Source organism: Diceros bicornis, chromosome 9 (assembly GCF_020826845.1).
Source record: "Diceros bicornis minor isolate mBicDic1 chromosome 9, mDicBic1.mat.cur, whole genome shotgun sequence".
Classification (NCBI taxonomy): Eukaryota; Metazoa; Chordata; class Mammalia; order Perissodactyla; family Rhinocerotidae; genus Diceros; species Diceros bicornis.
The window spans coordinates 77,195,094-77,210,247 of NC_080748.1; the positions used below are offsets into that span (position 1 = coordinate 77,195,094).

The following is a 15,154-nucleotide window of genomic DNA, read 5'->3' on the forward strand; positions in this document are numbered from 1 at the left end:
CTCAGGTCAAGGGTCTTGGCTGGTTGGGAGCTGAGAGAGAGAACAGAACAGAAAGAAAAGGGAGGAAATGTTTTAATAGGTTGAAGACAGTGGTATATAATAAGCAGGGCAGCAGGAGTTGTTTTCTCTTTCGTTTCCTGTGCCTGCATAGTGCCTAGGAACGTACTAGAGACTTAAGTGTTGGTTGAATTAACCTTTCCCCGTATGTAAAAATCTGTAAGGTTAAACTTTTGTTCTTTTGCAGTGCTTCTAACATTAGATGGAAGATTTAATGAGTAATAATAGTTAACATTTAATGAGTACTTACTATGTGCTAGCCACTGTGCTACATGCTTATCTCGTTAGTACTTCCGCAAGCTCCTAACGGTGGTATCACGATGATCCCTACAAAGCTAATAATAACAACATCTGTCTCTCTGTCTGTCTATATGAATTCTCTTGTTTCTATTTCCATCAATATTGTTCTAGTCCAGGTTCTGGTGTGTGTCCTTTCTCTGACTAGGATATCCGCCGACACCTTGCGTGCTGGGGTAAATCAAATCTCATGTGTAGATGTAATCACGGCCTCCTCCATGCTACAGCTAAACCTGTGTACAGTTTTGTTTTTGCATATATGCTACTTTACTATAATTATTTGTTTATGTTGGTCTCCCATATTGTTGGCTCCATGTTTGGTGGTGTTTTTCTTTGTATTTCTAGAATCTAGCATTGAGCAAGTAAAGAGTAAAGAGAGTAAAGATGGATGATTGACTGTGGAATAAATGACTAAGTGAATGCACAGCTGAATCCAGTGTTTTCTCTTTTACATAAATGATCATGTACAAGTAATTAAAGAACTGATTCTAAGCATAGGTTCCTAAGTAGTTAGAGACCCATAAGAGGAAAATCTTTATTTCAGTTAATACAGGTCCTCCTTCCCATGGATTTAGTTCTGTATTCTTTAGCAGTGATCTAGAAGGGAAAATAAAACTGAATCTGGAATGAGGTGCATGTGTTTTCTTGTAATTGTGACTTAATTCCAAAGTCAATTAGTGATAATATGGGAATTTTCCATTATTTATACTTCTCTTCTCTAATTGAGAGTAAATTATATTTACATTCTGCAGACAGATGTACAAAATTTTAATTCATTAATAATATGTAATTTCTACAAGTCACTGACACTTGTTAATATTATTAAGATGGATTTTATTCTCCTTTTAAATTATATGTTTTAATCTTTACTATTAAAAATAATTCACAAATTTGAAGAAAACTTTAAAAATTAATACAATAATGCAATCTATTGTTTATTAATTTAGCTTGATCCTGTGATAGAGTGATCTAATGCTGAGCATATGATCAACAACCTGTAAATATGTTTACAGGTTACCTCTTAATTATTCCGGGGTGATGACTATCTACTGTTTTCTCTAAAAGTCAAAAAAAGTTTGTTACATGAATCAAGTCTCGTATTTTTAATACTGAAATTGTTTTCTTATTTCTACCCAAATACCTAACGTATATTTTTATTTTATTTCTCATTCTACATAGAGAAACGTTATGTTGTTATTTTTATAAAAGGCGTGTAAGGGGCTGGCCCAGTGGCGTAAGCGGTTAAGTGTGCGCGCTCCGCTGTGGCGGCCCGGGGTTGGCCGGTTTGGATCCCAGGCGCACACTGACTCACCACTTGGCAAGCCATGCTGTGGCGGCGTCCCATATAAAGTGGAGGAAGATGGGCATGGATGTTAGCCCGGGGCCAGTCTTCCTCAGCAAAAAGAGGAGGATTGGCAGATGTTAGCTCAGGGCCGATCTTCCTCACACACACACACACACACACACAAAGGCATGTAAATACATTTAGTTACTCTTTCATGTATGGTTCCATTCAGATTCCTGACAAGATGATTCTATAAAATTATAAAACCCAGGTCTCCTGTTGACTTTCATCTGGGGACAGGTAATGAGTTCACTTGTGAGTCATTGTAGTTCCAAAGATGTAAAGAAATTATTGCAATCCCACTTAACCTTCACATAGCATGGATTTAAGGGGAGATGCAAGATTTAAAAATGGACAGTTAACATAAGAACTTTCTCCTTCAAGTTCGCTGAGATCATCAGGGCTGTCTAATGAGTAGTCTGATCACGGAGAATTTTAAAGGAATGAAATGTTATTTTTCTCAGTATACACTCTAGCCTCCTGAGCCTGTTTTAACCCTCATTTTAAAATACCCCATTGCATAAAACAACTAAAGGAACAGATTTCATACATAGTCCATTAGACTGGTTAAACATGCCCCTCTGCAGTCTATTTAAAATAGCAATATGTACAGTCCCTTGTATTCATTCAGAGCAGTGATTTGTATGGGGTGACCCAGAGCCTCTAGGATTCCTGGAGATACCCTAGAGAGGTTACTTTGGAGAGTGAGAAAAATCTGGGCCTGTTCAGCTTTGCCCACCCCTACTTTTTGCTTCTTCCAGGTGAATTTCACATACATATGTTTTATTTAGCAAGGATCTATTAATGATTCCACTTGGAATAAAATGTTTCTGCTGATTGGTTGTTGCTCAAATGAGAAAAGCTTTGCTTTAGTGAAAGCAAACACCATTTCTTCCTGAATCCCATCTCCAATCTAGGCAAATGTTTATATTCTGTGCTCCAATAACTGCAATACTTTTCATTTTCCCTGCTCTGAGCCTTTAAGTGTTCACCTGAAAGCATTTAAAAATAGTGTGTCACTCCAAAAGGAAATGAAGTCAGTGTCCATGGAAGCGGTGGGGAGAGGGCCAGGATTACAGATTTCCCTGCGGTTGGTCCTGGATTGAGACCAGAAGAAAAGCCAAAGTAGAATAGGATCAAAGGGAGAAGAGTGAGCGTTCGTGCTTTCTCTTTGTTCAGTACTGGTGCGTGGCTCACAGCCGCTCTGCATTTATTCCTGTCAAATCAATGACTTGCCTGAGAATCTGGCAGGAGAACCCAGCATCAAGGATTTCCTCTCCTTTCAAATCCTGTTCTCTGCAACCAGCTGGAGGCACCCACAGATTCTCTTTGTTGATAAATGGTTCAAGGAAGTAAGGGAAAGCTTCCCCATCAGTAGGCTGCAAATGAACTGAACTGCAGCCCAGTTCACGATGTGGCTAACATTTACCCTCATTTTGTAGGGAGTGGAAAAGATATTTTTTATAGCAATAAGATACAATCTGTGAATCCTGCCATATAGCAAATTAAAAGAGCCTCTGCTGGTACAGCGGTCCACGGAGAGAAGAAGCAGATAATTATTTGGAGAGAGTGCTTCTGGAACAGAATGTTGTCACCACATAATGGTCCCCTGCTGAGAGATAAATGTAGAGGCAAAGACAGTGTAGTTATTTGTTAAAGCAAGAGACATTTTTGCGGTGACACAATTGCAGCTCTTGTGATTACCTTTCCTGTTTTACCAAATGAAAGGTGATAGGTTTAATCATCTTGCCTGATGGAGGGCTGGTGTCACAAAGTGACAGAAGTGAGCCTGGTGACAATAGCCTGCTGTGTGTGGATTGACTTAGTAAACACTCTAGGCACAGACTTTAGCCATTGAAGAACTACTTAGTTATAAATAGGTGGATTCCTGATTATACATGTTCTCAAATTCTAAATTTGTTATATTCCTGCCTGTTAAGACAGTATGTCTTTACTTTGTCAATGAAAAGTCGGCTGGCCAGTAACATATGAGTTGACAGATTTAATTTGATTTCAGGGGATGACATGTTTCATCCGGAGGTTGAGGGTTATACATAGTGGCTATATAGTTATAAAACTACACTGTCCTGCAAGAGCTCATCTGGCCTAACTCTGTATTTATACTTAATAATATTATACTTAATAGTAATAGCCATTATTACTGAACTATTGATAGCCATTATTACCGAGCTATTAAAATGAGCTATTAATTTATACTTAATAGTAATAGCTAATTTTTACTGAACACTTACAATATGTTAGACACTGTCCTAAGGACTTCACGTAAATTCTTCATCAATCCTATAACATTAAAAAAATATGCAGTAGATATTCTCATTTTACCCAGGAAGAGATTAGAACTCAAGTAAATGACTTGTGCAAAATCTAATAGCTAATAAATTGGGTTGAAGGCCAATACCAGTCCTCTGAACCATCATACCTTTGCTGTTCAGAGTGTGGTCCTTGGAGTAGCAGTACCAGCATTGTATTATCTGGGAGCTCATTAGAAATATAGAATTTCAGACCCCACCCCAGACCTGCTTAATCAGAATCTGCATTCTAACCCCATCCCTGGATGATTGGTATTCACCATGAGGTTTAATAAGTCTGCACTGTTACAGGTTTGCCAGCATGTTTTGCTTCTGTTTACTAGAGTGAGGGCTATGAGTGCCTGGATGGGTGATAATGACTTCTTTGAGGGTGTGTGAAAAGTCATTGCAGTGCCTAGAGGTTGAGACTCTTCTCTTAGCACTATGGGAAACACGATGCTTGTAGTTTCAATGACAACAGGCAAAAGAGTGCCCTGGGAATTATCTCTGTGAAATCCTGAAAGAAAATAATAATGAGTTCAGAAAGAGATTTTGAAGTACCCAAACGTATTTTCTATATCATTTCCTCTCGTGGCACCACATGAAGTCTTTTGATTCTTGATCATTCTACTTCATGTCCTAACACTGTACTGGACACCACTGGAAACACATTTGTAAGATCATTATGAGGGCGCTACATTTCGGCCTGATGAAGCCAAATTACTCACTAAGGTGTGCTGACCCCTTCCGAGCTAAATGGTAAATTTTTACAGGAAATTGAAATCTGTAACTTAAATACATTTGTAATGTACTTAACCTATAGATTTCTGAAATACCTTCTCAATATGCCACAAAGTAAGGTTGAAATTTAACCATTTGACAAATTAATGTTAAAAAAGGAAGTTACTTTTTTTTTTATTTTGAAAGATTGCATTAATTATCGGAGAGGCCAGGAAATATACTTTAAATGGTTTTCCATCATTGGGTAGTATTTCAACTCAGTATTTTGAACAGACCCTAGAAGAAGCATAAGAGTACATGATTTTAAATATTAGAAACTAAAAGTAGTAAGTGCAGAGCCTGAAAAATAAGCCTAATTATTTTTATCATATTTCATAAATTTACTTCTGTTGTTGACTTTAATTATTTGAACACTTAGTAGAAATGAAACTGATACATCAGGCTCTATGATGCTTGTCAACTTTAATATCACCATTCTAATATAAGAAATTTGAGTCAGAACGTTCAATAAAATAACCACAAATTGAATCTTTGGAAATAGGTAGAAGTGGATGGGTATCAATTTCTTTTCTGATGAAAATTGTCTAGAAAGGGACAGTGACGGTCCAGAAAAGGTGCTGTAGCATCCCAATATGCCCAGCAACCTATCTCCTAGATTTGAGACTTTCAGTGATAAAGCATACCAATGATTGGCAATATTTGAATAACAGGTTCAGGAGTAGGAATGCTGTATAAAATGTCCACATTAAAAATAGCAAATAATTGTCAATTTTATGATTCACAACAAAATAAAATTTAATCTAAGTCTTCTGCATAGACAGTATCTACAAATTTTTCAGAAACATTTTTGCTATTTTAAAATATGCATCACTATGACCCATAAATTTTTATAGCCCTTCCCATAATCCTTGATTTATTAAGCATTTTGAAAATGACACTGTAATTTCATGATACAAAAACAGAATAACAGTTTTGTGGGCATTTTAATTTTTAAAAATTGTAATTATAAGTGAATAGCAATTTTCTCTAAGATAAGCAGCTTACCTTAAAGGTTAGTTTGTCACTGACTGGTGTTAGTACTTGAGGGACGGTCCTTCTGAAGAATCAGACACGTCTCTTTCACCTAGCTTTAAGAAGAACCATCCACTCCGGGACGCCTGGCAGTTTCTACTGCTTTAGACTGCATTGATTTTTGCTTTGCTTGTGACAGTCTTTTGCAGGTAAAATAACTTTTTTGTATTTCAATGCTTTGTAAAGATATTTTAAATACAAATGAAGGATTTGAATTAAATTAAAATCCAACTGCATACATTCTTATTCAAGTAAATAATTCAATTGAGGAGAAAATCTGATGAGTAGATGTTTTCTATTACGTTAATTTGCTATTCTCAGGTAATAAAAGTACATTATTTTTGTTAAGAAATCATTCTAAGATTCATCCTAATTTCAGAAACCTTAAAATATGAAAAAACATTTTAGAATGAAGGGATTGGCTAATTAAATGCTTTCCGATTATGATCTTAGTTTTTCAATAGAGAGCCAATGTGGAATCTTGGAAATCGCCCTGGGATAGGAGACAAGATGTAGGTTGAAGTCCTGCTTCAGCCACTTTCAGGCTGTGTGACTTTGCAGAGGTCACTTCTGAATCTCCTTTATCTTGACTGCAAATAGGATAAAGCTCTTATTGGGATTAAATGAGGATTAAATTGTGGAGTTTTCTCTGTTATTTCACTAATCTCTGTGACAGCTTTTATGTTTTACTTTCCTTTTCAGTGCTTCTCAAAGTGTAGTCTGAGTTGTAGGATTTCTCTTTCATTTAAATTTGTTTTTGGTCATTTCTTTCTGGTTTTGTAGTATTATGACCACAAAATATGGCTTATAGAAACCATGTTTTGGAATATTTCAGTGATTTTATGTGATGTAGTATATGAAGTATATAATCAATTTTAGTAAATGGACTATGGATAGTCTAAAGAAAGTTGACCTATTTAATAAATTAGCCATATTGATTATTTTGTTCAGATCCTATATAATCCTGTTTAGATTCAATCTATCCAAGATGGAAAGAAGAGTACTAAATTTTCCCATAACAATAATCAATTTCTCATTTTGTTTCTAGCAGTTTTTATGTCATATTTATTGATAACATATGATATGGATAAAAAATTCATGACTTCACATATTCATTGACATTGAAATTATGAAAGAACAAAATCATGACCTTCTTGTTTGGTTTAGTTGTTTTGTATTAAATTCAGTTGGGTCTGAAATTTATGTTACCATCTGTTTTTTCTATATGGTTGATAAATTCTTGGCAATCCTTTTACTTTTATTCTTGTTCGTTCTTTTGAGTCACATTTGTCTCTGGTGAACATCATACACTTGGATTTATAATTTTGTTTATTTTTTATCTAATCTGTGAATCTTTTCTGCAAGAAAGTAGGGATTAAACTATTTGAGTTTGTTATCCTAACTGATATATTTGATATGATTCCTGCCAACTTGTTTTATCCTTTCTTCACAGCATTTTTTATTTTCTGTGTTTTGTTTCAATTCCTGTATGAAATATATTTTATAGGTTTTGATCTTCAATGCTTTGCAAATAAATATATCTGTTTTTATTTCTCTTAATGGTTGCCTTATATTGTTTTAGAAACATTGTCGGTATTAATTTTTACAATTATCAAGTTCTCAAATTAAATGGTATCATTTGTCCTTCATCTACTTAACATGAAAGATTTAGCATCGTTTTATTTTCCTCTCATCTTTACTCCCTGGAAATTATTAATGTAACTTTGAATTTTAGAAGTAGATTAAAATTAAATTATGACTATTTCATAGTGCTTCTATTTCAAGCACTATTTTTGACATTTTGTTGAGCTGTGTAACCCAATTTATAATGGTCATTAAATCTAACTATTATAGGTAATGATTACAGTGCTTATAACCAGTCCCATTGTCCACTTCTCTCATATTTTTGAGTCCTTTTATTCACATTTCTCTGTTATGCATTTTGAAGTAAATTTTTAAAGAATTTTATTTGGGCAATTTATTTGGCAAAACCTTGAATATCTAAGATTATTTTTTCTGTTGCCCCCAAACCTGAATATCAATTTACCTTTATAAATCAATATCTTGAATGATAATATTTTATCTCTAAATGCCCCATTTTCTTCTGTTTTAATTACAATAAAATCTGGTCCTTTGTAGGGATCTACATTTATTTCCCACCTGTACATTTAAATTCTGTCATCACGTGAATCTCTTTTAATTGATCTTCCCGTGGAGCATGGGAAATTGTTTTTAGCTTCACACTGAGCTTGGTTTTAGGTACAAAACGTATTCTTCAATGATTTCTTCAATATCACTTCTGTTACTGTTCTGCTTGATTCTTTCTAGCGAAGGCTCACGATCCTCAGATTGGATGGTTCTACGTCTAGCATCATCTTCCAGTAGTTTTTGTCTTTATTCGTTTCCTCTGCCTTTCTGGAAATGTGTCAAGTTTGTATTCCACATCACTGGTTAGTTCGCCCCCCCCGCCCCCTCGTGAGTGCTGCTCTCTGCTGTTCTCATATGTACCGTTAAATTTACAAAGGTGCTTTACTTTCTTTGCCCTTCTCCCTTCTCACTCTGCTCCCTTTTAATCTTAGTTGGCTCTCCTATATTGCTTTTTTTTTAAAATTGAAGCTATATCTTTTTATTGCAAAGACCAAAAAAATCTTCTTTTAGTGCTAAAACAGTTTTTAGAAGCATGTGTTTTCTTGAATTTGACTTGTCGCTCTGCTTGCTCTGTAGTTACTTTTTCCCTCCCTATGTTGATTACTCTGTCCTCTTAGAAACACAGGATGCCCATCAATTTGTTAAAGGCACCGATACATCCTGCGGTAGGAAAACTTTTTAACTCTGTCCAACCCAATATCTCCTAAAATTAATTGATCCTAGAATTTTCTCCCCATGAAACACCTCACAGAGCCAGTGTTTCATGAAATTATTTGACCACAAATGGCTAAATATATGTCATTTTATAATCTGCAAATATTATGGGAAATCTTTTGAATACTCTAATCATCCACTAGCACTCATTGTCATTTTAAGGCCAGTTTGCTGTGACTTTTTATTTAGTTACAGTTACTCTACAAAGTAAAAGAAATAGTGATGCAGAATTTCCCAATGTTTTTTCTTTTCATGTAAAAATATTATATAGATGTTAGGTATATATCTTATAATTCTTTAAATGAGGAGGAAAATCATTTAATGAGGTTTTTATAGACACATTTTCAGACATCCATACAGAGAAATTACCGAAGAAAATTGTAAACATCTGTCACACATGTCGTACTATCATAGATCACGTTGAAATATTGCAAGAAAGATGTCAAAGTAACTAATTACAGGATGTGAACTCATGTTTTTGCCTAAATTTGCCAATTGAAGAACTCTTGTTTGTGGGGAGGGAGCACTGCAAAGTGTCAATGATTAATTTTTTGTGTTTCGAAAAAATTACACTCCGTTATTTTATAGCTACATAGAGTATGAAAAGGTGTTTACACAAAGGTATATAAAAAACGAAAGTGAAGAGGGTCTTCACAGGTACAGATAGTCAGTCACCAAGGTAAGCCAATGAAGAAAGAAAATCTTTTCAACAAATGGTACTGGAACAATGGAATAAATGTATGAAAAAGAATGACTGGACCCCTACTCCACACCATACATTAACCAAATGGAAAAGCCAAAATGACAAAGTTTCTAGAATAAAACATGAGACAATACTTTTGTGACCTTGGGTTACGCTGACTTTTATAGGGGACACAAGAAACATAAACCATAAAATAAATATTGATAAATTGAACTGCCTCATAATAAAACAATAAAGTCTAATTATCAGAAGACACTCTTAATAAAATGAAAAAGAAAGTCACACATAGGATAAAATATTCTCAGTACATATATCTGACAATAACTTGTACCTAAAACATGTAAACAATCTTTATTGCTCAGTAATAAAAAGATAAGCAACCCAATTACGTAGGAAAAAGACTTGATCAGACTTCATAAAGCAAGACATCTGCTTGGCATAAATATACAGAAAGGTACTCCATGTCATTATCAGGGGAATATAAATGAAAACCTCAGTGAGTTACCCCTGCACAAACATTGGAATGGATAAAACTAGAGACTGGAAACACCAGATGTTGCTGAGGATGTGAAGCCTGGAACTCTTACACGTTACTGTTGGGAGTATAAAATGGAACACCTACTTTGAAAAAAGTATACTCTATTTTATGACCCAGCAATGCCACTTAGGTGTTAAACCAAGAGAAATGTCTGCAAAAAATACTTACAAGTAAATAGTGATAATTCATAAGACGGAATATTACTAAACAATAAAAGAGACTATGCAATAGAGTCATGCTTTGCTTAACGATAGGGATGTGTTCTGAGAAAGGCATCGTTAACGCAATTATGTCATTGTGCGAACTTCAGAGAGTGTCCTTACACAAACCTAGATGGTATAGCCTACTACACACCTAGGCTCTATGGTACTAATCTTATGCGACCACCGTTGTATAAGTGATCCATCGTTGACTGAAACGTACTTATGCAGCGCATGACTGTATACCCAAAAATATGAATTCTATGGATGATATACACAATAATATGGAACTATTTATATAGCTTTTATTTATCTCCACTCACCAAAAAATAATTTGGGGAGGAAGATACGTTATTTTTTTTCTTTATCTGAATTTTTCTTAAGCTGGACTATCAGGTTTTCAAGTTTGAATGTGAGAATGCTGCCCCTCTAAAACGCCGATTCAGAAGAAGGGAACTTCGGAGTCACACTAAGTTGAGCCTTCAGTTTAATTTCACCTGGTCATAATGTTTTTCTCTGATAATTGCTGTTAATAACAAAGCAGTGGTTCTCAAACCTTGGTGTACGTCAGAATCACCTGGGGTTTCAGATTCAGCAGGTCTGGGGCGGAGCCTGAGAATTTTCATTTCTAACAATTTCTAACAAGTTGATGCTGAGACTGCTGGTCCAAAACAGAGGAGTACTGCTGGATAATGGGCTTTCTTGGTAACAGTTGAAGAGCTGAGAATAGTTAACTTTCAAATTTGCATTTCAAAGAGTACGTGAATATCAGAATATGGTAGGAGTGCCTGCTGAGTCCTGCCCTTCAAGGTACATCACTGATCTGACTACTGTTTGAGTTCTTATAAGCCACTTAAGGCACATACGTAATGGATGTATCTACTTTCAGTCAAAATTAATGTTTTCATATCTACTTGACCTGAGAAGAAGCAATGGTAAAGCATTATTAAGCTATGTCATTGATTTATTGAAGGGGGTTAGATAGTGTGGTAGATTTTATTACTGTGCCCAATTCTTCCTTCCATACACATTGCCATGTGACTTTTATTGCTGTATGGGATGGGGGCGTAAGGATGTTTTCCCACATGACAACAAGCTTATCATGTGACTAAGTCTTCACCAACAAAAACTGAGTGGAATGTACAGTTCAGAGTAGAAGCTTTAAGAGCCCTCTTGTAGTTTCTCAACTGACTGTTTTTGCCCCCTTGCCATAAGAATAGCATGTCACAAATAGTGGCTGCTCCTTTAGCCAGAATGAAAAAAATATGTGCAGAAGAGTTGCAGCCAACATGTAACCTGAGCAAGAAATAAATATTTGTTATTGTATGTCAGTGAGATTTTTGGGCTATTATTGTAGCAAAATTTAGAGAAAATTCTCAAGTACTCCATACCTCCTACTTGAGGCCAGATATTGGTCTAGGCTGATTTTTGTGTATTACATTAGTTTTAGTTACCACAATAATCCTGCTAGTTAGATATTCTTCCTCAAATCACAGGGAAGAAAATAAGGTTTGCAGAGAGTTGACCACACTAATTCTAGTAAGAGATTTCTTTCAATTATACTGTGATGTGTTAATGCATAAAATCGTGAGATGTTAAGTAAGTAAGATTATGTGTGAAGACAGTAAAGTTTATTAAGAGGTATTATTAGTTTAACCTTTCTAATCTCAATATCTTAATCGATGGGCAGAGTTAATGCAACTACAGAAAATAGCAGAACCTCCTTTTCCACCAGCATTGGTTTTTCCATTCAAAGTCGATTAAATATATTTTTAACTACTCAAAGCAAAAACCTCTAGTTAAAAATATTTACTCTTCAAAAGTCTGGGTACAAATTAATTGGGTTTTTTGGAGTAGTTGGGCTAAGATTTTGGTGTTTGAAAGTGGAAGATAGACTCCAACAAGGTGAATGAAAGGGGAGACAATATTAACCTACTTAAGAAGCGTTTAGTTGAGTAAATAAGCATGACAACTTGATGGATCATTGAAAGATTGATTGTTAGTGAGGCAGTAAATGAGGAATTCAAAGGAGAGACGACAAAGGCCCTGGAATCCAAGGTTTGTGTTTAGGAGGCCTGTGTTAATGAAGAGTCTAAGCTTAGGGATATGCAAGGTAAAGGACTTTCCCTTTAAGGTGGGAAAGGTTGCAATAAAGAAGTTTTATGAGGAAAGATTAGAGAATTTGCTGGGCTTGTCATCTGGGACTAGCTTTCTCAAATGTTTCATTCATTCATTCTTGAGACAAGTGTTTACAGTGGGTCTGCTCTCCGCCAGGTATGCTAGGTGTGGGTTGTAGGCAGTGAACAGGAAATAAACCTGCCCTCACAGATCTCTTACATTCCAGTAGGGAAAACAAACAAACAGAAGGAATAATCTTTTGGAAGTCACAAACGCAATGAAGAGAGTGATAAAGGAAGAGAGGATTGAGTGTGACTATTTGGGGGGGCGGGGTGGTATTTGCAGGAGGAAAAAGGGCAGATGGGATGAGCAGAAAAGGACACTGATGAGGACCTGATGTTTGAGCTGAGAGCTGAATAAACTGAGAAAGACAGCTAGGGAAAGGTTTGCAGGATCCTTGGGTGGTAACAGAAAGGGGAAATGCCTTGAGGCAGCAAAGGGGTGCTCATGTTCCATAGTATCACCAAGGCCAGTGTTTTCTATATTTAAGAGGATATACAGATATTGATACTTCTATAGATATATATCCTTTTGCGTATAAGGATGTGTGTGTGTGTGTGTTTCCATTGTTGGGCTCCTTTTAAATAATTAGTTTAATAGGCAAGTATGCTCAATTTCTATTTTAACTTCTTCTTTCTTTTTCTTTTTTAGCTTCATGGGCATGTCTTAACTGTAACAGCACTATTGAGAACATGTTAAATTGTATATTATATAGTAAAAAAGAAAATGAGAGTGTACAATTATCTGGGAAGTTTCCTATCATTCATACAAACTTTTTGAAAAATAATTTCAGTTGCCTAAATTATCCATGCTGCCTCTGCAAGTAAAAGTTTCTTAAGCTTTTATGGCACAAAATATTCTATGGAGCAAAAGATTTAGTCACTAGGCTATTCCTTTTCAAAAAAAAAGAATTTCAAGCCAAAGAAAATAAAACTCATGTTAAATATCTGGATGATTAAACTGAATAAAAGAGCCAAAAATAACATCTATTTCAATGGAATGAATAAGAATGTCATCTCTTTGAAATAAACTCCAGTTTAGTCATAAGCAAATTACTCACGTTAGTCACAAGAATATTATTCCATGTCATATACTTGTATGCAGTAGAATAAATGAGTCTCAAAGCTTAATAAGGGAGTATGATTGTGTTATTTGCTCAAAAGTTTAGAAATACATAAAACGTGGCCCCATTTCATCAGTGCTGTTGTATAAATACTTTGCTGGTGCCCATGGTGGGGACAGAAGACACATCCCTTAATCTGCAGGCATTCGGGTAGAAAAAATTAAACGTGCAGCTCTTTGTGTGTCTGAATTAACTCCAATAACTAACGTAAACCTGAACTATATAGAAGATAGTGATTATATATGAATAAAGATGGGCATATTAAGCTTTTCCAAATACTCTAAACAGTCCCCAGGTTAATTTTCCACACTTTTATGAGGATATGAACTGAAGAAAATCCAGACTATAAAATGCTTTATCATTTACACTCATCATAGCTCCATTTTAGCATAATTTGACCAATATCTAAAGAAAACAGAGGAAACAATTATTGTTTATCTAACCATCAACACCAAAAAACAAAGCTGTTTCTAAGTGACATATTTTCCAATGAACTATTAGAAAATATAGAGCATGTAGAATGCAAAGAATTAACGATTTACTCAGTGACGAGACTGAATGTTTTTTCCAATGGGTAAGAGACCACATTCTGATAATTTTCTTTCCATTTTATTCTTTTATGTAATATGTTAAAAAATTTCAAAATGTGTTTCCTTTTCAGTTAGTCCCTAATGGTAGCCAAGAGATTCCTAATGGCAATTCAGAATAGAAGAACCTTTAAATCTAGAAGTATAATTTTGGGCATCAGAAACCTTTTGCAGGTACTTTTCTTTTCAGGGAGAAAGGCTACTTTCTAATTAGCCAATAGCAAGGATCTAATTAGCCAGTGGCAAGTCCACATGCTCTTCTAATTGTCAAACGTACATCTGTTAAGTTTGAACGTTACCTTAATTTATTATCATTTAATCTTATGATTCATGTCCAAGCTGAATGAATCAGAAACTTGCATGACCTGTTTTTTAATCAAGGGCTAACAGGAGAAACTAGCAGAGAGTATTCTTTATAAATACAGATTCTTCATATTTGATTAGAAGCCTATTCAAACATTTATAGATTACAGGCTTGTAAATATATTACTTATATTTCCTCGGTATTTTTAATAAAAGGAAACTATTTAAAAATGAGTTGGGCTTTTTCATTGACTTTCTTTGGGGACACTGAGTTCTAGTCCTAGGTTAGCGGAATATTTTTAAGGGCACTGAACCACTTAAAACTAGCGTCAGCTTCTGCTTTGCAGAGGTCGGAAGGAGAAGCAATAGCAGATAATTATTCCTCACTTCCACTGAGTAATAAACTGGTCCTGATGATTTTCAATACTTCAATGTGTTCCAGCATTTCTGAATTTTCTAGTCTTGATCTTGCTATATCTTGTACTGGAAATATCATATTATGGTATTTGTTTGGATGCCAAAGACTCAGTCTCCTGCTTTGATAAATTTTGTCCTAGTTCATTACATCAAATATGTTTTATGAAGGAATTTAATTAGAGTAATTTTACGTATGGCATAATTATATTATCACATCAACTTAATTCTGCAATTAACTTCACTGAGACTGAAGTTTGAATCTACTAAGTCTAGACAATTCCGTAGATATTAATTAGAAAATTTTCTTTTCATAGTCATAAAGAGTTTTAGGTATTGATCACCAAAAATAGCAAAAAAAGGAGATGCATCAGAAGTTGTTTAGAGCAGGCTTTGATAAACCTGAATTTTCAGTACACTATGGCG

At 35.0% G+C, this 15,154-nt stretch overlaps 1 protein-coding gene across 1 annotated transcript in view; it reads left to right on the forward strand.

Moving 5' to 3' along the window:
* ITGBL1 (integrin subunit beta like 1) overlaps window positions 1–15,154 on the forward strand; it is a 114,169-nt gene that overhangs the window by 41,748 nt on the left and 57,267 nt on the right. The gene's annotated exons all lie outside the window — the stretch shown is intronic.